The 22,771-nt window shown below is 37.6% G+C and overlaps 1 protein-coding gene across 4 annotated transcripts in view; it reads left to right on the plus strand.

The window, feature by feature from the left end:
* The window catches only part of NCKAP5 (NCK associated protein 5), a 797,184-nt gene that overhangs the window by 650,549 nt on the left and 123,864 nt on the right, over positions 1-22,771 (plus strand). The window lies entirely within an intron of this gene.

Consider the following 22,771-nt stretch of genomic DNA (forward strand, 5'->3'; position numbering starts at 1 on the left):
AGCACTTAACAATGTTAACATTCAACAAGTCATTGAATGGGTCTACTCTAGTTGGGAATAACCAACAGTTTGCCTGCAAGTCAAAATCTGTTTAAATAATTATAAACTCTCTTCTGTGCCTAAAAGCTTACGTACAGGTTCCTCTAACCTGCCTGTAGATTAGGTGAAATTCACTCACCCTGGTTGCTATTTCTCTCACGTTTCTTCCATTTGGGACCTAAAGCAAAATTACTAACAACCCATTTAGCATCACATACTATTGTTCCTATTTGGTTTTTTGTTTGTTTGTTTTTACAATGTTTAATAAATCTTTCTCAATGAATGATGCGTTGAAATGTAACACTCCTCCTCCTGGTTGCGTGGGTGGGTAGCTGATGTAGTCAAGACATCTAGAAAATGTGTACTTGAGAAAAGTTGTTTCTGAATGATTAAGTATAGAAAACTACATATTTCTATCAAGGATTTCATTATGTAACTCAAATTATTTAGCTAGTTCAGCTATGATATTGACAAAGAAAGTTAACTTTTTATTTACATGAATACTATTTCATGTTTTCACACAGGAAGTATATATATTTCAATACATGATAATAAAACATAATTGTTCGCTTCTTTTTCAGGGTCTCAATTTTTTTTGTGTAGATCCGTGGCCATTTTTATTTCTGTCTCAGTGCTGGAGGAAACCTTTTGCTTCTCCCATTATAAAGTGATAAAGCAGCATTTGATAGCAACAGCTTGTGTGATAAAATGATCGTGGCAGCAGTGAGAAAGAATCTAATAAGGGAATTGATCTGCAGATTCCAATTCTGTAAGAGCCAACATCGATCAACATAAATGTCAATAACAGGATCGTATTGAGGTCTGCCTAATTTCTTTAGATGATTTTTGGTTCTAGTGACAGAGTCAGGAAGCAGATGTGAAAAGTTTAAAACTATAACACAGACAGAGACACAAAGGCCAAAAAGATATATGGGGCTTTTGTGTTTTTTCTGGTGTTATTAACACCAAGTATACATTTTGTGTCTACACAATGAATTGTGTGTAATCAAAAACAATGACACACTGGTGTTGCTGCTACCACTTAAAACATTTCTTTAATTTTCCTTTGCCATGTCAGAATTAGGAAAGATAGCCATGCCTTGTGGTATTAAAGTGCAAATATTTTGTGTGAGACAGGTCATAAAAGATTAATAGTGTAGTTTTTCCTTGTCACAAAAGTTTGAAATATAAAATAGTCCTGTGAAATGATTCTGACCACCTGCAATAATGAAGGGTGAGATAAAAACTTTTGTTATACTGTTTAATTTTCTCTTGCTTATTTCTTTTATACAATGCTGGTTTCTTAACTTAAAAATTGGTTGAATGTTATTTTGATTGTGTTGTTGTTGTTGTTGTTGTTGTTGTTGTTGTTATTTTGTGCTGTTCTTGGAACACTAGGGAGTTAATTTCCAGAAAGACGATATAGCTTTTGGTATGTGACAAATGGCCACACAAAGTCAATATTTATATTTAAGATGCTGTTGATAGATGTTGTCAGCAAGTTAAAGAAGCATATTGAGTGAAAGGCAGTAAATTCTTCTTATTTCTTCCTCCTAGATGAGATAGGTGTCTGCTCTGAGAAGGGATTGCTATTCAATGTTCTATCTGCCAAAAAGGATTTTAGGAGGACATACTGGGCATAAAAATTAATAGAAACCCAAAGTCTCCTGCTGTGTTGAGGTATCTTGATGCATTGCCATCTATGTGCTTCCTTTTCTCTACATTGATGTGTTGTGCTCTATTTACCTCTTTGACCTCAGCATACCAGGTACACCTGCAAAGAACAAACAAACAGAAGCATTTATTCTTTCCCACCATTATACTGAGGGAAGCCTGTAATTAGTAAATTCTGTCCGTGATTTCCCTCTCTTCTTTTTTAATCACACACCCACACCCACATTATAATGCATTTAAAAACCCTATGGAAAGGTGGCATTGATCCAGTTCTGAGATGCAAAATGGTAAATGTTGTAAACTATCAGTAATTCCCTAATCTGGATTTGTAGAAATGATCCAACAGGAAGCTATCAGATCTCTTTAAAACGTCTTTGGTCAATGCAATTTACTTGTAAGTAGACAAATTCAAAGGAACTTGGCTATGTGGAGAATATTGCTGAAGGATGTAGTGATTTATTACATGTTGCCTAGAATTTCCACTTAGAGCAAATTTTAAAAATCACAGCAGCACCAAAGGTATCTAGGGATTTTTAGGTCCTCCAGCAGCACTCTAGAATCATAGACTTAGAAGAGACCTCATGGGCCATCCAGTCCAACCCCCTGCCAAGAAGCAGGGAAATCGCATTTCCTCTGGAAACTGGCGATAGAATATCAATGGAGAACCTAGCAATTACTAGAGAGAACATTCTAAATCCAAACCATAAATCATCAAATTCATTAACAGTCAAACTCACAAATGTGGAAGGCCAACTGAACACCAACCTGGTCTTTTGTCTTTGCATAATCAGAGATCTGAGCTGGAAACTAAAATTCTGCATTATAGCCTGTAGTGCAACCTTGGGTTGCACTGCAGAATTTCAGTTTCCAGTTCAGACCTCATGGATGTGAGCCCAGAGAATATATCCATAAGGTGCCTCTAATGGGTTAATTCACATTGTAAATTGTCATTTAAAAAAAAAGATTATCTACACAAAAACAAATTTCATCTACATAGTGGTTTTTTCAGCAGTCGTCCAATTTACTGCTGTTATAATGAGAACCAGCTCTCTGTATTTCTTTAAACCACCAAAAGAGTTATAAAATCTAAGGATCAGTGAAGATTATTTTCCTTTTTTCTCAGTATCATTATTTAAAGTAGTTCATAAACATTAATAAAATGTTGTGAGAGGAATTGGGGAAAGGAATAATTTTAGGCTTATACTACAGTCAAGAAAACACTGGAATAATAGAAGATTATGTTGTTCGTGTTTGTGCTGAGAATATCTTTTTAAAGCTGCACAATTTGTTCCCTACGACACTTATGAATTTGTGTATTGCAATCCTTCCAAGCACTTTGAATTCTTATTCGCTGTGTCTTCATAGGCTGAAGTGGTTTGATTTTACCAAATATAACAAACCAGTGGAAGCCGAAGTAGGCTCTCTAAGTCATTGTTTAATATTTTGTGGCGGATTTGCCTTGTTAACAGGATTTTCTGATGTAGTTGTAACTCCCTAATCTGCCATACAAATGTTTGTAATATCATCTCCTTGTTCTTTGTCTTGGATGTTGTCAGTTAAGTCTCAGTAAACCCGCCTGGAGGATTTGCTTCCAAAACTCGGAAGCAGCTCTTAAGACAGAGTTTGCATTTAAATTCCAGCTTCTGGCGGGGCTTCTTGGTGGGATTTTTTTCTTTGCAAAGATGTCCTCAACTTTAGCTCTTAAAACAAATGTTACCCTAGCAACAGTATAGGGAAAAAGAAATAAAACAAAGTCAAACTTATCTTGGAAAGTATTTTGCTGTGCTAATAGAAAAGGAGGAGCGATGGGGTAGGGTGTTGAATTGATAAATTCAGCATAAAAGCAAGAAGCTGCTTTTTTGAAATGATGAGGCTTATTTTGACTGTATTCTTCTAGCTAATCCTTTAATATTTCTTTTATGCATGCATCCTCCCACTGTTAAGACTAAAGCAAAATTATATGTTTCCAGTTTCCTGCCCCACATTTTAAACAGCAATCAGAAATACTGATAAATAAGTTTCCCACTGATTTCCCTTCTTACTAGCAAGAAGTTTTGAGTCTCTTGCCATTTTAAAAAAATAAGTAGCTTCCAAAGGCCAAAAATAAAATGGAAGAATTGTTGTAAGTAAACTATATTGAAATTATCAAGGAGGATAGTGTGCTGCAGCAGAAATGCATTTATGATGGTGCCTAATACAGTGACTACCAAAATAACAGAACCTGTATTGTTCATGGTATTGTAACCTAATCCAAAGCATTATGTTTCACCATGTGAGTTGGAAGCATGTGGCTCTTTGATTGATTTTGGACTGCTACTTTCATTGGTCCAAGCCAGGAGAGATAAATATTATGGGAGCTGCAGTCCAAAAATATCTGGAGGAGCACAGATCCCCACTCTTTTTCTAACATGTGAGTTAGCACTGTTGTACTTGGATAGATATGGAAATGTGTGAGCATCCCAACACTAGCTCACCATCCCCCTTCCAACAATTTTAGCCCAATTTTAGATCTTTTAAATGAGATTTTAAGGACTTAATATGTTTGTAATTATGTGTATTGTGTTACATATGGTTTACTTAAATTGATTTATAATGTATTGAGTTGTTTTTTATTTGTTTATATATTAATATTGGTATTGAATGTTTGCCACTGGGTATTTTTTGTGAGCTGCCCTGAGTCCCTTTGGGGAGATAGGGTGGGCAATAAACAGTTTCATTTCATTCATTTCATTTCATAGTTTGTGAAGCACTCTGCAGATGGGAAATAATACCCATTGTATAGGTGTGGCAATTAAAAATGTTTTTGCTGCTGTTGTGTGCCTTTAGTTCATTTCTGGCTTGTAGTGACCCTGAAGTAAACCTATCACAGGGTTTTCTTGACAAGATTTGTTGAGAAAAGTTTGCCTTTGCCTTCATCTGAGGTTGAGAGACTGTGACTTGCCCAAGATCACCCAGTGGATTTCCAAGGCTGAGCAAGGATTCAAACCCATTTTTCCACATTTGTAGTCTAACACTCAACCGTTACATTATACTGGCTTAATTAGAAAGTATAACCCATAAATTGTGCTTTTACATATATCTGACTATATATCTATCTATCAGGGAGGGAAAGAGAGATAATATATGACAGAGATATATTTGCTTCTGAATAGAAACCAAAATGATTAAACTGAGGATATTATACTATAGACAGATCACATGACTCATTGGAAAAGATAGCATTTCTGAGAGCCTAAGCCTAAAGAGGAAGGCAGCATTGCAGATGGATTGACTCAACCAAGGAACCCTGCAAGATCTCAGCAGATCTCATTGATAGTACAAGCATTCCTCAGTTAAACCTTTGAAAAAGATGCTCCTTTCTGTGTCTGTCCAGCCAGTCTAACTGGAAGGATTGTTTTGTTTTACCAGCATCAGGATAGAGAAGATAGTGAAGGACAGTTGGGGAAACACAGACCTTTTGTTGTTTTGTAGCAGCATGACTGCAGTAAATAATGTAAAGCTTGATTTGGGAAATAATGATATACTGCTGTAGCTGATCCTACTGTAGCTGTATATACCTACCTAAAAGGTCAAGGTAAACAGCAATTTCTTCACAAGTCCTTACTGAGCATGCATACTGCAAAGCACTGAGAAGAGGAGATAGGAAATAAGGCTGCCTAACCAGTTAGTCTAAGAATACTTAAAAAGCATATATCTTTAAGTTTGGACATCAAAATATAAAACATAAGAAGAGTGGCAGCGGACAAAAGTACATATAATCCTTCAATGTATACTTCGGAAGAAATTTCAAGGGGTCCCTCGAAGGTTCTGAATGCTTTTTAAAAAAACATATGCCAGTATTATTTGGGCTGGTCATTTCATTTCATATAATGTAAATGCAATCTGAGAGTTACAAACATTAACAACTCATACTTAAGAACAGGGCTGAGACAATAGAAAGTAAGAGAAATCTACCCCTCAGAAAGGAAATTCACTTCTGAAAAAGTTCTCATGAGGAAAAAGTGTCTCCACTGAAGCTCAATCACCAATCCTTGTTTCTACAACAAGCCAAGTTTTTCAAAATCCAATCATCACAGGGACAGAAAGTGAGGTGAAACCTTCTGAACACAGATAGCAACCCCCTCTTCTCTATGCTATCTAAAGCATGTATGCATACATTATTTGGATAGCACATACACACGTGCATGTGTGTGTTTATGGCTGGAGTTACACTTTTAAAAATTAGCTGTTTCAACTTACATAAAAACTTATCTTAAGAACAAACCTAGAAACCTATCTTGTTCCGAACTTGGTAACCGCCTTTATATTGTTAGTTTTGAAAAAAAAGTTTGCTGTAACATGTTGAATTGCTTTTTATGGTATAGGAAATGTTCCCCATTCCTTCCATGTTATTTCTGCCTTGGATTCCAATTTTTCTGTTTTTAAGAAGTAATGTCCAGGAACCTGTGTAGTTCATCAATTGGGATATCTCTGTATAGTCACATTTCTAAGTATGTAATGAAGCAATTCTAGCATCTCAAGAGTGCTCAGTTGCAAGGTCAAAGGAAAGACATGCAAAGACATCTGTATCCAGGGAAAATATTGCCTATCGTTGCGTGGCACAATCACAGACATGAAATCACCTTATTTGAACTAATTAATTTCTTTTCCTATTTTGTGAATGTGTGAGATCTTGGAGACATAATGGCATGTGCCATTGTACTGCACTTGGACCTGTGCCACAGTAGGCTATAAGAACACTTTTGGGGGGAGTATCCTTACTTTCCCCTGGTTCTGACATAAAAAGAACTAAATAAGTGAATCTGAAAACTTGTTTCTACAAGTGTTGATTGAACTGTCTACACTTGTATGATATATTTCTCTGCTGCAATGTGTCAGAAGATTATCTATATCTACAATGACTGGACAGTCAGATTCACACCTGTTGTACTTGGTCTTCCCATCCTTCTCTTAAAGAAAGATCTTTCCTGATAAATTGCGTTATAGCAAATTGCACATGCACAAAAGAAGTAAAAAATGGAGAAAGGAAATTAAAAGTTTTTCAGTAGCATAGAGTGGAAGTAATTGTGTGTCTTAGATTTAGAAAAAAGTATTAAAGTCATCAAGGTATTTTTGTTGATAGATATTTAAACAACTATTATGATAATAAACATGATGATGCTAGTAATAATGAAAATCAAATGTCTTTGGCTTAAATAGAGCAAGGTGTTTGGGAAATATTAGACATCATAACTTGCTGCCTAGAAAAAATGCTGAATCTCCCTCCATCATGGTCATCTTTATTAATACCTATATATATATATTAATTCTACAAAAAGAGACTGGAGGTTAACCTGATAAAAAGGTATCCACTAATTTGTTTCCTTGTTTATTGTTTTAATAGTGTGGATTATTGCTTTAAAACAGGAGGGGGAGCAGGCTTTTGTTGAAGTATTGTTTCTCTATTATATTTATTTTATTTATTCTTAGCCCTGACTTTGACTTTTCCTTAGAACAATGGTTCTCAACCTGTGAGTCCCCAGTGTTTTGGCCTACAACATGCAGAAATCCCAGACAGTTTACCAGCTTTTAGGATTTCTGGTAGTTGAAGGCCAAAACATCTGAGGACCCACAGGCTGAGAACCACTGCCTTAGAACAATTTTAAATTATGTTTGCATTTTGGCTTTTCTTTCTTTGCATATGTTATATTGGACAAAAGCCAGTGAAATACAAAGGTTTTATTTGGATCTTTTGCTGTGTAGTCAATAAAAATGGCTGTGTATTATTCTTTTAGAAGAGGAACAGATAGGGTATGTCTTTCTTAGTTTCATCCTTCAGTATCAGACTGAGAGGGATAAATGTTTTTAAGGTATTAGGAGAATGTTAACTCAAGGTAAGCTCTTTGGAAAAATGAGAAGCGAACAACAATCTGTGAAAGGCTAGTGAGATCTCCAGAACGGCACTCTATAAATCCACTCCTACCAGGCAAGTCTGGGTCAAGTGACTGTTGTGAAAAGCATTTGTGTGTGCCTGTAGGTACTATTGTGGTCCTGCTGTCTGGTTTCTGTAAATGCCTTAAAGCAGTGTCTGGGATTTGACGAAAGACATGACAATATTTGTGATGGCCCAAGATAACCAGTGGATGTCTCTTCAGAACATCTTTCTCATTATTGAAAGATCAAATTTTGATACAGAGATGATTAATCTCTGCTTTATTCGCGATGAAAAGTGGTTGAGAAAGGGATATGTTTAAAACCATAGCTGTTTATGGGACAAGGCTGGTGAACAGGATTGAGATAGTTTGGTAGATGTTTAGACAACATGTACAGGGCTTTGGGGCCATGTCAGGGGGAGTCAGTGTTTTGTAGCATTCATACTTGAGATTCATAAGAGTTCCTTGCTGTATTCCTCCTTTTCCTTGTTGGATGAAAACACAACACATTGAGATTTTTAGAGCATTGTTCCTTAAAAAATGAGAGCAGTGTCATACAGATCTCAGAACACTTAGAACCAATAGTGAACCAATGCATTGAAGAGATCTGCAATGTCATGACATATGAACAATTACTGTTGAACTGCTTCATAATTCTCTCTCACTTCATTGTTTTAATCTGCAAGAGAGGAGGCTGAAAAAGCAAAGTTATTGGGATTTTGAAGCACTGGTGTGCTGACTACTTTTCTCTTTAAGTATCTGATTTGGGTTGGGCTCCACTATACTATTTAATGTTAAAAATTCCAAGTGTTAATATAACCACTTAGGTCCATTTTGTTAATATTTTTGGCAGTCTGTGATGCCCCAAGGGGTTTTTAGAGTACTCCTTGAGTCTGCAGCATTTGCCAATTCATGCTATAGAGAAATTCCTCCTTTCTCTTATGTTATATGATGTAAAATATTCTCACAGCATTAAAATATCTGATGGTTGACACCGGGCTTGACAACGGTAAATATGAAAAGGATGTAGAGGCCTTACGACCTCATCAGATGGGCCACCAGAATTGCCACACATCATGGCGAAACTGGTGATGCCTACCGGGAGACAAGAGGAACCCATTATGCCCTGCATTGCCCAGCTTCCCCCCTACCTCACCCATGGGGGGGGGGGGGAAGCATCCATTGCCTTGCTTCCCCTGTTGACTCGAATTGAACACAGGAAGTAGTTCTATGTCATGGGATGGGAGCCAGCAGGCTCTGTCATAAATGGAACCGACACATGCTGCCAAAAGGTACCCTGTTTATGAGGTCATTAGTAGACCACAAGTTGAACATGAGTCAGGAGGACCACCACCACCACTGCAGCGAAGTAATACTCCCACTTTTTGCATTGATCAGATCTCAGCCAGAGTGTCCAGTATATGGGTACCTGTACTGAGCATCAGAGTGCATGAAGGACATTAAGAAGCTATGTAGAGAATGGTAACTACCTTGTGGAAACCAAACACTTGAAGATGTTGTAAATATCTCATCATACATTAGTTAGTGCAAGTAGTTCACTCTTCAGGTGGAAAGTCAAGTATTGTCTACTAGTTTATAAAAGACTATCTCTTAAAGAGTTACTTGGAACACATTTGTACTGTTTTTTATGTGTTTGATGTGCAGCATATATGTGTGTGTGTGTGTCTTGTAATTCAGTACAATAGACTTCATATGCCAAATGTATGTGAGATGATTTAAGTCTAATATTTGTAATGATCTATCTGTCTGAGTGCTCTCAGTGATTGAAATCTTTATTGAAAATGTCATTTTTATTTTATTTCCTATGTTGTTTCTTTCAGAGCAAGGTCATTTAAGTGACTAATGTTTTGTAGAGGCTATCTGCTTCATTGACTATTCTAAAGCCTTTGACTGTGTGGATCATAATAAATTGTGGCAAGTTCTTAGTGGGATGGGCATCCCAAGCCACCTTGTCTCTCTCCTGAGGAATCTGTACAAGGACCAAGTAGCAACAGTAAGAACTGACCACGGAACAACAGACTGGTTCAAGATTGGGAAAGGCGTACGGCAAGGCTGCATCCTCTCACCCAACCTTTTTAACTTGTATGCAGAACACATCATGCGATGTGCGGGACTGGATGAATGCAAAGCTGGGGTGAAAATTGCTGGAAGAAACATTAACAACCTCAGATATGCAGATGACACCACTCTGATGGCCGAAAGCGAGGAGGAGCTGAGGAGCCTTCTAATCAAGGTGAAAGAAGAAATTGCAAAAGCCGGGTTGCAGCTAAATGTCAAAAAAACTAAGATTATGGCAACAAGAATGATTGACAACTGGAAAATAGAGGGAGAAACCGTGGAGGCCGTGACAGACTTTGTATTTCTAGGTGCAAAGATTACTGCAGATGCAGACTGTGGCCAGGAAATCAGAAGACGCTTACTTCTTGGGAGGAGAGCAATGTCCAATCTCGATAAAATAGTAAAGAGTAGAGACATCAGACTGGCAACAAAGATCCGCCTAGTCAAAGCCATGGTATTCCCTGTAGTAACCTACGGATGTGAGAGCTGGACCTTAGGGAAGGCTGAACGAAGGAAGATAGATGCTTTTGAACTGTGGTGCTGGAGGAAAGTTCTGAGAGTGCCTTGGACTGCGAGAAGATCCAACCAGTCCATCCTCCAGGAAATAAAGCCCGATTGCTCACTGGAGGGAAAGATACTAGAGACAAAGTTGAAGTACTTTGGTCACATCATGAGGAGACAGGAAAGCCTAGAGAAGACAATTATGCTGGGGAAAGTGGAAGGAAAAAGGAAGAGGGGCCGACCAAGGGCAAGATGGATGGATGGCATCCTTGAAGTGACTGGACTGACCTTGAGGGAGCTGGGGGTGGTGACGGCCGACAGGGAGCTCTGGCGTGGGCTGGTCCATGAGGTCACGAAGAGTCGGAGACGACTGAACGAATGAACAACAACAACATGGACCTCTGTAGTACTTTCACTAGTAAAAGTTTGACTCTACTGATTTCAGCCCTTATCTTTCTTTCTCTCCTTGCAAATGTTACAGTACCAAAATGGCAGTATAATACATAATTATAAAACTTAAAAAGTATAGGATCTTACTCCATTTTATTCCTTCTACTAGCTACCAACAAGTCATTCTAACAAGTGTCTTTTTAAAGAAAGCATTTGGAAAGGGTAAATAAGAGAAGAGGTGGAAAAATCAGCAAGGAGAAAATCATGTTTGCAGTATAATGGTTTTGGTTTCTGGTTTCAAACAACCCCAGATCTGATTGCTTTCATTCAGAGATTAGTGCATATTGTACACAGTTATTTCATTTATTTCTGAATCAGACATGTATCCACTGCCCTTCCTGGCTGAGGGTTGGAGTTTCTGAAAAACTGTAATCTAGTCCCCCCCCCCCCCCCCCAAAGTCATGTAGTACTGGGTTGCAAGAAATCTTCATCCAGCACTTGCACATTGAACATCACAAATACATTTCCTTTCACAGTTCATGGTTCTTTGAATCCAATCCATTATCAATTTGCTTGAAGTAACTCCATGTTATTTGTACGGTAATGCTTCTCAGAACATAAATAGATGTATAGATTTATGACATTCATTTTGTAGTGGCATTTATTTTCTTCCACAGACTTAAGCAAAGCCAAGCCCATTTCTTTGACTCATATAGTGTTTAATTTTAATTTTAATTTTTCTGGAAGCAAATGACCTAATTATTTTAAATGGTGTGTTGTACGTTTAAGAGACTAACCATTTTTGTAGCACTAGAGTGCTCATCTTTATATCGGGGATTGAGTTCCCAGTGAATATCATATCCAGACATGATATTCACTGAGAACTGCATGTCTGCTATGACGATGATCTCACAAACCACCAATTTGATAATGGGATATATGAAAACACAAAAGGAAATACACCAGTGAATAATGAGTGGCAGTACTATGTAAGTGTAGCTACTGCATATCCTAAATTCAGAGATAGTGGTCAGTCTTTTCTGTTCACAAGTCATTTTAATTTTTTAACCCTTCCAAAATACAGAAAAGCATTCATCCTAACAAAATTTAATATATTACCTTCTGCCTTATTAGAGGAGAGATATAATAAAGTTCCCTATGATGCACACTTACGTCCTTGTGGTGATGGCTCAGTGGAGACAATAAGATATGTACTGTTACTGTCCCTTCCACATTGGCTTCTGACATACTTTTATCCACCCTATTCTACAAAGCTTTCCTGGAAGAACTGATTATTTTTATATACACTACTTGCTGGCAGATCAGAATTCAATGGTAACTGTTCAAGTGGTCAGCTTTTCTGTGGTAGCGCTCGCTTGTTGCCAAAAAAAAAATATGACATGATAAACTTAAGGGAATTTTTACCTAAATTTAATGATATCTATTTTTATATAATCTTGTTATTAATAATATTTGTTTGGTTCTACTTGTTTGCTTTTTATCTAATCTGTTCATCGAAATACATTTATTATTATTCGTACAAATTCATATCCAGACAATTTATTAAACAATAGATTTCAATATGCAAAAAGTGAATCTCTGGGTTAAAGAATATACTACGCCATGAGTATAGAGTGTTCAAATTTATGCACTTTAATCTTGGTGCATTTTATACATGTTTTTGTCTAAATACCACATTTCTTCAATTCTAAGATACCATCAATTATAAGGCACACTATTTTTTGTACACACACACATATGTATAAGCACACATGATTCTAAGACACACCCTGTTTTTAGAAATGTTTATGGGGGAAAGTGTGTTTTAGAAGAAATACAGTGTTCATTGCTTTCTCAGCTATACTTATACCCCATTCAGGAATTTAGAGTACCTTGATTGTGATTTCAGTAAGGTCTTGCTTCCAAGAGGCTTACAGTGGAGCTTCAGCAATTTATTGCCTCTAGCCTTAATTTATATAAATTTGATACACTGGAAAACCCATGACAACCCAAGGCAAGATAAATTACACATATAAAGCAATCCTATGTATGTTTGCTCAGAAGTGAGACTGATGCCTTCATTGAGACTTACTGCAAGGTTAGTGTGTAGACAGAGAACTACAGTTTTAGAGGGTGTTATTAATACATACTACTAACTTATAAAAATTCTTTCACACATTTCATAAAATAGACAAGTGTAGTCAGTCTTGAGATATCAAGTGAAAGTTAGCAGTCCTAGATTAAAGGATGAGCACTTCACTTTCACCCAGCATGGACTAGTATGATGGGACAGATGACCTGGAGAGAGAATGCATGAGGAGATAGCTGAAGAAATATTTGTTAACACTAAACATTTTGCCTCAACATCTCTAGAAATCTAAATAGTAATCTTCCATTATTAGGAAGGGAAAATCATAGGTAAGTTGAAGTTCATAGACCTACTATCAATATTTCATGATCCTCAAATAGCTCTTGTTTGTACCACGTAATGTTTACTTGCCCAGAATTTTCACCACTAAAGGTCAATGTCTTCTTTGATCTGAAACTGCAGATTGCTTGTTTAAGTTTATGTTTAACAGAGACACATATAATATGTGCAGCTGTATCATGTCTTTTCATTTCCATGAAAGCCTTGTCTGCTCATGGGTATTATTATATTGCACAATATTCATAATACTTTAGATCAGTGATGCTGAAAGGCTTTGCTGCATTTTAAAAAGAGAGGAAAAGAGAGAGATCAGACCCTACAATGCTGACTCTTAAAAGTTATTGTACGAGTTGCAGTGCTTGACATCTTAAAATTAGAATCAATAAAAATAGCATCAGTGGTGCCTTTAAAAACATTACCAAGCTGTTTCCAAATTTGTTTCATAGGACCTCTTCACACGGGCTCCTTTTCGGCGGCAGTGATGGGGTTTTTCAAGTTCAGCCACGGGGACCAATGGCTCCCATCACACCCATTACAAGTACTTCCAGGGTGATTTCGTGGCTGAACTGAAAAAAAAAATCCCCACCACCAAGGAAAATAAGCTGGTGGCGAGTGGTGGGAGGCTTCCTATCTTTCCATAAGGAAAGATGAGTTGAGGCAGCTTATTGAGGCTTTTTACTGTCTGATGGAGCAGGGGGAAGCCAGAACAGTGTGGGGTACAGGGTGACAGGTCACCACACCCCCTCGGTGGTCTTATAGTCTCAGAAGCTGCTCTAAATGGGAAAGGGCTGCACCCTGCTTTACAGAAAAAGCACAATTTACAGATCAAAGGTATTGGAAGCTAAGAATGGCAGCCTAGCTTCCAATGCCTACACATATAAATCCTTGCCTGCTTATGCTTGGAGAAATGTAAATCCAGCTTTTGCTTCCTTTGGACCTCCTCCCCTCTTGGTTGGGTGGGGGAGGAGTAGGAAGAAGAGAGAGCAAGAGTAAGCAAGGCAATGGCTGTGGGAGTGTCGCCTTTCCTCCTTCTCCTTCTTCTCCATCACCATCACCTTGTTCTACAGGTCTGGTGGGGTGAGGATATGGTGGTGGGATGTGCAGATGGTCATGTTCTTCCAGTGGCAACTGGAGCCCATGCTGACCTACCGAAGCGTCTTCTTCAGTTTCAGCCTCTGTCTTACCTTCCTGGGGAGAAAAATCAATTTGCCTTGCCTTTATCTGTCAACTGGTGTGTGTGTGTGTGTGATGAGGGGGGGGGCTGTTTCTCACCAGAGATGAGAGGTCAGCGTCCCCCTGGGGCTCTTCCCTGGCTCTCCTTTCTTCCCCCTATGTGATGATGGGAAACCGTGATATAGAAGAGTGTGGAATGACAGGTCGCCATGCTCCTTGCACAGGCGCCACTGGGACAAGGCCAAGCAGCCCAAATCCAGTGGCACGTGTGAAAAGTCCTTATTCCCTTCTTGCCTCTAGGCACCTCATTATTGGAGCTAACTTTATAGAAGCTGGTTTGAAAATAAGAAGAAAGAAGAATAGGAAACGCAGTGATTCTCCACCTGTTTTGCGCTCATCAAGAGGACATCCATAGTAGCTTACATTGGAGTTCACAGGGACAATTTAGACACTAAAGTTGTACTAGAAACTTTGTCCTTCCCACACTTCTGTGAATAACATGAAATCTTTTTTTTAATCTGTCAAGTGAAGCATGTGTCTCTCCTGTCTGTTAAAGTGAGTGGGTGCCAACATTTGGAGAAGTGTGGGGAAAGTAAAAAGAAATTAATTTGAGTACAATTAGGCCAGAAACAGATCTGTGGGGAAGGGCTATAATATGGGAGTGTGCCATTGTAAGGGTTCATTAAAATGTCAGAGCTATTGTTTACACATCGAATGTTTGAAAGGAGGTCCCCTCCCTTTTTCTTCCCCTTGAAAAGCTGGAAGAATTAAGCTTACTCCAGGGCTGGACCAAATTTTCTCCTAGGCTCCTTCCACAAAGCTGAATAAAATCCCACATTTTCTGCTTTGAACTGAAATATATGGCAGTGCAGACTCAGATAACCAACTTCAAAGCAGATATTATGGGATTTTGTGCCTTGGTATTCTGGGTTATATGGTGTGTGGAAGGGCCCCTAGTAACCTCCAAGGCAAAATAGAGAGAAGCACAACAGCAGACCCTCATAAGAGGCCAGGAGTTGTACCCTGAGATAGGACTTCCCACCCAACATCCTATCCAAATTGGATCTTTGTGTTAGACCTCTTAGATGAATTTATTTTCCTTCTCTTAGCCTGGAAGTGATGCCCATTGTTTTTGCTATCAGTATTAGAAAATTATGTGTCATTTCTTACAATGAACAATTGCGTCCTTGATTGCCAATTTTCTATCTATAGGTTATTTGGAAAGAACTTTAACCAAAACAATCCACATAAGGCATTTTTTCCTCAAAACTCAACAAAAGCCTGTTTTCTAAACCATAAGAAAATATACTGTATTCTATGTGTATTTCCTTCTATGTGTCCTTCACACGCATTTTCCTTGCATTCTGTGCTCCAAAACTGTGATCTCTTAGATTACGAATTTTCTTATTTAAGCCAGTCTCCCTTGACTGAATCATAGGACTGATTTTCCACAAGTGCCATGAAGAATAGCTTATGGTCTGCATGAATGACTATAATGTACAATGGAAAGTGGAGGATAAACGACTTCATTCAGAACCTTCTGAACCTAGATGTTTCATATGTTTGTCCTGGGATTACAAACAAGACAGGTTCTGTAGGTTTGTTCTTAAGTTAAATTTGTATATAAATTGGAACAGATTCATTTGTAAGTGTAACTCCAGACATTTTTGTTTTGGATAACATAGGGAAGGTTAACCCCCCCCCCCCCCCCCGTGGTTTTTGTTTTGCTTTTTTTTTTTTAAAAAAAAATTCTTTATTGAAATTTTCATAAAGCATAAAACATAGCGAGGAAAAAAAGAGAAAAAAAAAGGAAAAAGAAATAGGAAAAAAAAAGGAATGAAAAAAATGAGAAAAAGTGAAAAAAATGAAAAAAAAAGGTAAAAATATAAAAATAAAGGCAGACCACGGGAGCTGGACGAGAAAAAAGGAAAAAAAAAAGAAAAAAAAAAGAAAAAAAAAAAGAAAAATTAAAATTTGACCTCCTGGTATCTTCGGAAGATCTTATCAGCCTTCTTGCTGTTTATGTCCTTGAGTTTTCTTCTTTCCCTCTTTTTGGCGTAATTCAGTCTATTTTTGTATTTCTTATAATACTATTTCTTTTTTCTTCTTTTTCAGATATTCTGTAACATCACTCCAATCCGTTTCTTTCCTTTTGGTTTCTTTATTCTTTAGTAGTAGAAAAGTTAGCTTGTCTAGGTTTCTTATATCCAATATTTTTGTTACCCAATCATTTATCTCTGGTATCTCTTCTTGCTTCCATACTTTGGCGTAGCACATCCTTGCTGCTGTTAATATCAAGAATAGTATTTTATCTTTATTCTCATCTAATTTTGTATTATACATCCCTAACAGAAATATCTCTGGTTTCAATGGCAATTGTATTTTCATCATAGATTGAGTTTCTTTGTGTATTTCCCTCCAGAATTTTCTCGCTTTGTCGCACGTCCACCATGCATGGAAAAAGGACCCTTCTTTATTTTTACATTTCCAGCAGGTCGTGCTTGTATTATTATATATTCTGCCCAATTTCTTCGGTGTCAAATACCACCTTTGCGATATTTTTACCCAATTCTCTCTTAGTTCTATTGCATATGTAAATTTTAATCTTTTTTTCCAAATTACCTTCCATTCTTCTTTTCTAATATTTCTTTGAATATTTTCGTTTTTGTTTTGCTTTTTGTGCCCTAGTTCAGAAGATTCCACCTCAGTTTCAATTGGAGTTTGAATTTTTTTTGGCTTGTTGTGGAAGCGAGGATTGGCGAGAATGCTTCAGTGGAGACACCTTTCCTCCATGATATAGCTCTTCTAAGAGTTTCCCCTTCCTATGTGCTGATTTATTCTCATTTTTTGTAACTAGGAGTTGTATGTAAGTCACATGTTTTTAACTTGGAGGACTGCCTGTACAGAACATTTAAATAAATTATCAAAACAAGAGCAGGTACCTACTGTAACATTTAGTACATACAAATGCACTTTTAAAATGAGCCAATGAGTCTCCTCATGTGTGACAGTGCATCAGGATCTGTTTACAGATGTTTTTGTGTTAAAGTTACAAGGATAACCAATTCTAGCAATTTCCCCTCATATGTATGTGATCACGACATTGTTAAATGGCTCTTGTAATTGCCAGATGACTGTTACATCAGAATTCCTCTGTATTACTAAAAAGCAATCCATCCGTTCTGCATGCCCTTGGGACTATTTTCTTCTTGTTCATTCTTGGATGACAACTGGCTTGCTTTGAAACACATATGTCTAGGCTGTATATTACTGGCAAGAGGTTTCTGCAAAATACATATGTTGTTCCACACCACATATTTCTTGCAGTGTGGGCTTGCTTAATCTCATCCTTAATCCTTTTGGCTTGCAATACTATATGCATTTGCCTGTTAAGTCCTGTTGAATTCTGTTTTCTGTACAGGATTTGTCCTGTTAATTATTGTTCCCCAATTTGTCTTTGTGCTTTCTGCCAGACTGCTCTAGAAAAGCTTTCCTTTTATCCACCAAGGAAACAGCTTCATTTCAAAAACAATTCTCATGAAAGCTCGCATGGTGTCCGTGATATTTTGTTCTTACGCTTCATATTGCAAGATATGTCTCTGTTGACTTTTCCATCTTACTTAGGATCCAAACAAAAATCAGTAATGGTAGAGTTAGCATGAAAGTTAATGAGACTTTTTTTTTCCATGTCAGGAGCGACTTGAGAAACTGCAAGTTGCTTCTGGTGTAAGAGAATTGGCCATCTGCAAGGACATTGCCCAGGGGACACCTGGATGTTTTGATGTTTTAACATTCTTGTGGGAGGCTTCTCTAATGTTTCTGCATGGAGCTGAATCTGATAGCGAGAGCTGGATTCGAACCAGCAATCTTCAGGTCAGCAACCCAACCTTCAACTCATCAGTCCTGCTGGCACAAGGATTTAACCCACTGTGCCACCAGGGGCTCCTAATAAGACATTTATTTTTTTTACAATCCTTCATTATTAAGAATAATAATGTGCAAACTACAAATCCTGCTGTAGGAGAAGTACAGTCCCTAGATAATTCTCAGATATGTATGCAATTGCTTTTGCATAATTAGCAGTGGATAGAGCAAAACATATAGTACTATGTCTCAATGTTGCCTTTCTGCTGGTGAACAGATTTGAGGACAAGGTCATAGTTGTTAATTTAGGTGAAAAACAAGCAATAGGTACAACTTTGCACTACAGGTGAAAATTGCTTCTAGATTCATAAGTTTCTTTTTATGTAACCAATAGCAAAACTAGATGTGATGTGTCAGAACCATGAAACATTCCAATAACTTTGTTTCTGTTTAAAAGCAGCTTCAAAAGTGATGGATTTAAAACAAATGCTTTCCTCCCAAATTAGTCTTCCTCAAGCCTTCCTTGCCCTGGGCTTCAGCTACCATCACCAAGTTTGGAGGCTGGTCAGGAATTTAAGGCATTACAATCCAACTCACACCTACTAATATGCCAATAAAATCCCAGAGTGGGAAAAGGTGAGTGTGAGGCCAACTGCAGCTTCAAGCGGTTATGTAAATTGGAAAGAGAGTACCAAGGTTAATCCCCTTCCGCCCAGAATCATGGCACCCATTCATAACCCACTGCCCATGTTGTTTCAAAGCAAAGAAAATTGCATGTCAAAGAATCTTCTCATGGCATCCCATATCATGTGTAGTGGCTCTCAAGGGAACATTTTTTTCTGGGTTTGGAATGTAAATAAAAACATGAAAGCATATTCTCTTATTCTTATTTCACTTTACTTGATGCATAGCTCAAACTCCACAAGGTCATGTAGTAAGGAGAGTGCGGGCATAAGCCTTTCAATGGGAAAAAACTGTTTTTTGTGCTTATAGACAAGAGAAATTTTAGGAAGAGCAATGATTCCCTTGTGTGCTTGAGCAGTATTGGTTCCTGGCTTCTATGCAATAAAGAGGAAGGAGTTTTACTTTAAATAGCTGGACTATCACATTGAATTCTTCTGAATTCTATTTCACTCATAATTTCATCCATTGAAAACAATGAGTCTGGTCTCTTTCTGGTGTCTTCACCTAGTTTACCTGTAATTACCCTCCTGATGGAAAGGTAACATGGTTTTGCCATTTGTTTTAAAACTATAGTATGGTTTGGCGCGCCATGCAGTCATGCTGGCCACATGACCTTGGAGGTGTCTATGGACAATGCCGGCTCTTCGGTTTAGAAATGGAGATGAGCACCAACCCCCAGAGTCAGACACGATTGGACTTAATGTCAGGGAAACCCTTTACTTTTTTGTGGTTTGTCTACAGCAAGATGTACTGTATAAGTTTAGAGTATACATTTGTAGTATCGCGTACATTATAGGGTAAGAAGTGTGTTTTTAAAGTCTTTACATTGCATGTATATTAAAAACACCTAGAAGATATCATAGATGGAGTTTGTGCAAATATGAGTATGCCATAAATGACAATTATTGTCCAATGGAGTTGAACCAATCACAGAAAATTAAAGTGCATCCTTCCAAAATCAAAGTTGCATATTGGATAGGCTAGGAAAGAAGGATTATTTACTTGTGCTGACACTAAAAGAATACCAAGTTTTAAACTATGGCTTAGCTTTCCATATTTGGAAATATTTCACATTTATTCTATCCATCATTTCATAGTTATATCAGAAAAGGGTTTTTTCACCCCTTTGCTCTTTATTAGGCGTGATGCAGCCTACAGAATAAAGCAACTCTTTGCATAGCAAATGCTCAGTGTTCCCTTGAAATATTAATAACAGAATTGGCACCCCACATTTCATGAATTCATTGATTACACCAGCCAAAATCTGCAGAACTCTTTCTTGGAATTGGGATAACTAAGGCTTGTGCTGCCACTAGACAATATGGTGTCTCTGTTCCTGCAACCCCACCAACAATTAGCAAACAAAAATGTACTGAATTGAATCACCACAGTAGGGATAATGTACCATATGTGTACAGGCAACCAAAGGTATTTTAGTTTTAGGTTGTATTTCAGCATTTCTAGACAATTGCAATACTACCGTGTTTTCCCCAAAATAAGACATATCCATAAAATAAGCCGTAGCAGGATTTCTAAGCATTTGTGCAATATAACCCACACCTATCACTATAAGATATAGTGATAGGTGTGGCTATACAGCTTACTGCATCTGCCCATCGTGACAGCTGCTTTCTCGGAGGTGACCAGAGAGAAGCAGACAGCCTATCAACAAGGTTGGCTCTCCCATCAGGTCCTGGTTGTTCTGTGCCTACTGCAAACTGAGGCATAGAGGAAGGCATAGAAAGTGGAAGTAAAAGTCTCTTCAGTGAAGTGAGGAGCAGGACGTTCTGTTTTACGTATTGTGTGTCCTCAGGGGGATTGTTGTACCATACTTAATAAAAATAAGAAATCCCCTGAAAATAAGCCTTTTCTTGAGGAAAAATAAATATAAGACAGTGTCTAATTTGGGGGGAAACATATTATTATGTATTTATTTCGTTAATATCTCACTCTTTTCCCAGCATGGGATTCAAGATGGCTTAAAAATACAAAAAGAAGAAAAATCGTTTTTTTAAATCTGATAATAAAATGTTAAAACACAATTAAACAAATTATCATATTATTATCATTTCTTTTTAATTTTTGAAAATGTAATTTTTAAAACAATAAATTAAAAATACAGCATGCCCCCCCCCCCCAAAGAAAAGCGTCCTGCAACCAGGTATTTTGTTATCCAAAACAAAATACCTAGCTGGATAGAAAGGTCTTAGCATGCTTTCAAATGGAGAGCAGAGTGTGTGTCAGCCTGGGCTACTGTAGAAAGGAATTCTACTAGGGTATTATTTAACTTTTTACACAATAAAGATCAGACACTTCCCATCTTAATGTAGCATTGCAGTACATTTATATTTATGTGGCATTATTTCAGAAGCTATCTAATCATGGAGAGAGACAGCGTGGCATAATGGTTTGAATATTGGACTGTGGACCTTACCAGTCACAGTGTTCTCTGCATCTTCTCCCTGTTGCCGAAACGGAGTCCCACAGAGCCCATCTCATGACGCAGAACAATTTCTGATGAAACTCTATGGGGCTCCGTGTGGGCAGCATGGAAAAATGACACAGAGTGCCTTTAGAGGAGTCAGGTATTACCTGATTTCAACTGGAGAACATGAAAAGGAAGTGGGGAAAGAACGGGAAACTACATGGGATGAGAGGCCATCCCAGAGGACAGGGAAAGACTGACGAGGAACTAAGGAGGATGGTTCTCTTTGCTTTCCCTGGCTTTCCCCCTGCCCATCTGATGAGATCCTATGACTCTGGAGATGTTTCTGTTATGTGACTTCAGGTGACTTCTAACCCATTATGATGCTAAGGTGACTCTATCACAGGGTTTTCTTAGTAAGATTTGTTCAGAAGATTTGCCATTGATTTCCTCTTAATCTGTGATCTACACAAAGTCACCTAGTAGGTTTCACAGCCAAGAGTTCAAATCCTTGCAAATACCTAGTTAGTCTTATGTAAATCATATTCTCTCAGCCTTTGTAACAGATCTTGCCAAGAAAGTTCAATGATAGGTTCGTCCTAGGTTTGCCGTAAGTGAGAAATGACATGAAGGCAAAGGCTAAAGACGTGTATGTGGGTTCAAGCATTCAGTTCAGTTGGTAATCCACTAGAGAATTATGGAACAGTGCAGTGACAATTTGGAATGGCCATGGATTATGATTTTGGATAATATTATTTAAATAAGTGTTTTTAGGTTTGGTATATTTTTTCATTATTGTTTTAATATATATATATATGTTTCTTTTATTATGTATGTATATATGTTTACATGGCATTGAATTGTTGCCTATATATGTATGCTGCCTTGAGTCCCCTACAGGATTGGGAAAGGTGGGATATAAATAGGGTAAATAAATAAATAAATAACCATTGTAGACTAAAACTTTATTAGGCTTTCATTTTAGGATCATTTAAAAAACATATTCTCATCCATTTCTAGATTGAAGTCAGCCATATAGCTTCTGGTATGGTGGTTCCTATGAACAGGCTGTCCCCTCCCTGCTGCCTTTTCTCTACTTTTATTGAAGTTACACATGAGTAGTTTACATTTTCTCATCCAATTAGTCACCGGGCCTCATTCTGATTCAGTTCCAACCAAAATGCCTTGCATTGGCTGTCTGCCTGGAACTTCTTTATTTGGGATCTCCTTCTGAAGCATAGAATATTGCCTGTATTCAAGACAGCATAATGTACTGGTTTTGGTTTTGAACTAGGACTTTGGGAGATGTGAATTCAAATCCCCTGCTTAGTCCCCTGGATAATCTTGGATAAAACACTCTCTCTCAGCCTAAGATGAAGAAACCTCTCAAAATAAATCTTACTAAGATATCTCTATGGTATAGTTGCCATAATGATTGTAGATTGCCTAATTCCAGGAACAGATCTCAGAACTGCACCCACCTTTGTGATTTTAGCACATTTTAACTCTTACTTCCAATGTGCAGGGCAAAATCAATATTGTTGTTGTTGACAGAATTCCTATTACAAAACTTTTGTCTGGATTGATATATAATTGAAATCA

This window comes from Anolis sagrei, chromosome 1 (genome assembly GCF_037176765.1).
Source record: "Anolis sagrei isolate rAnoSag1 chromosome 1, rAnoSag1.mat, whole genome shotgun sequence".
NCBI lineage: Eukaryota > Metazoa > Chordata > Lepidosauria > Squamata > Dactyloidae > Anolis > Anolis sagrei.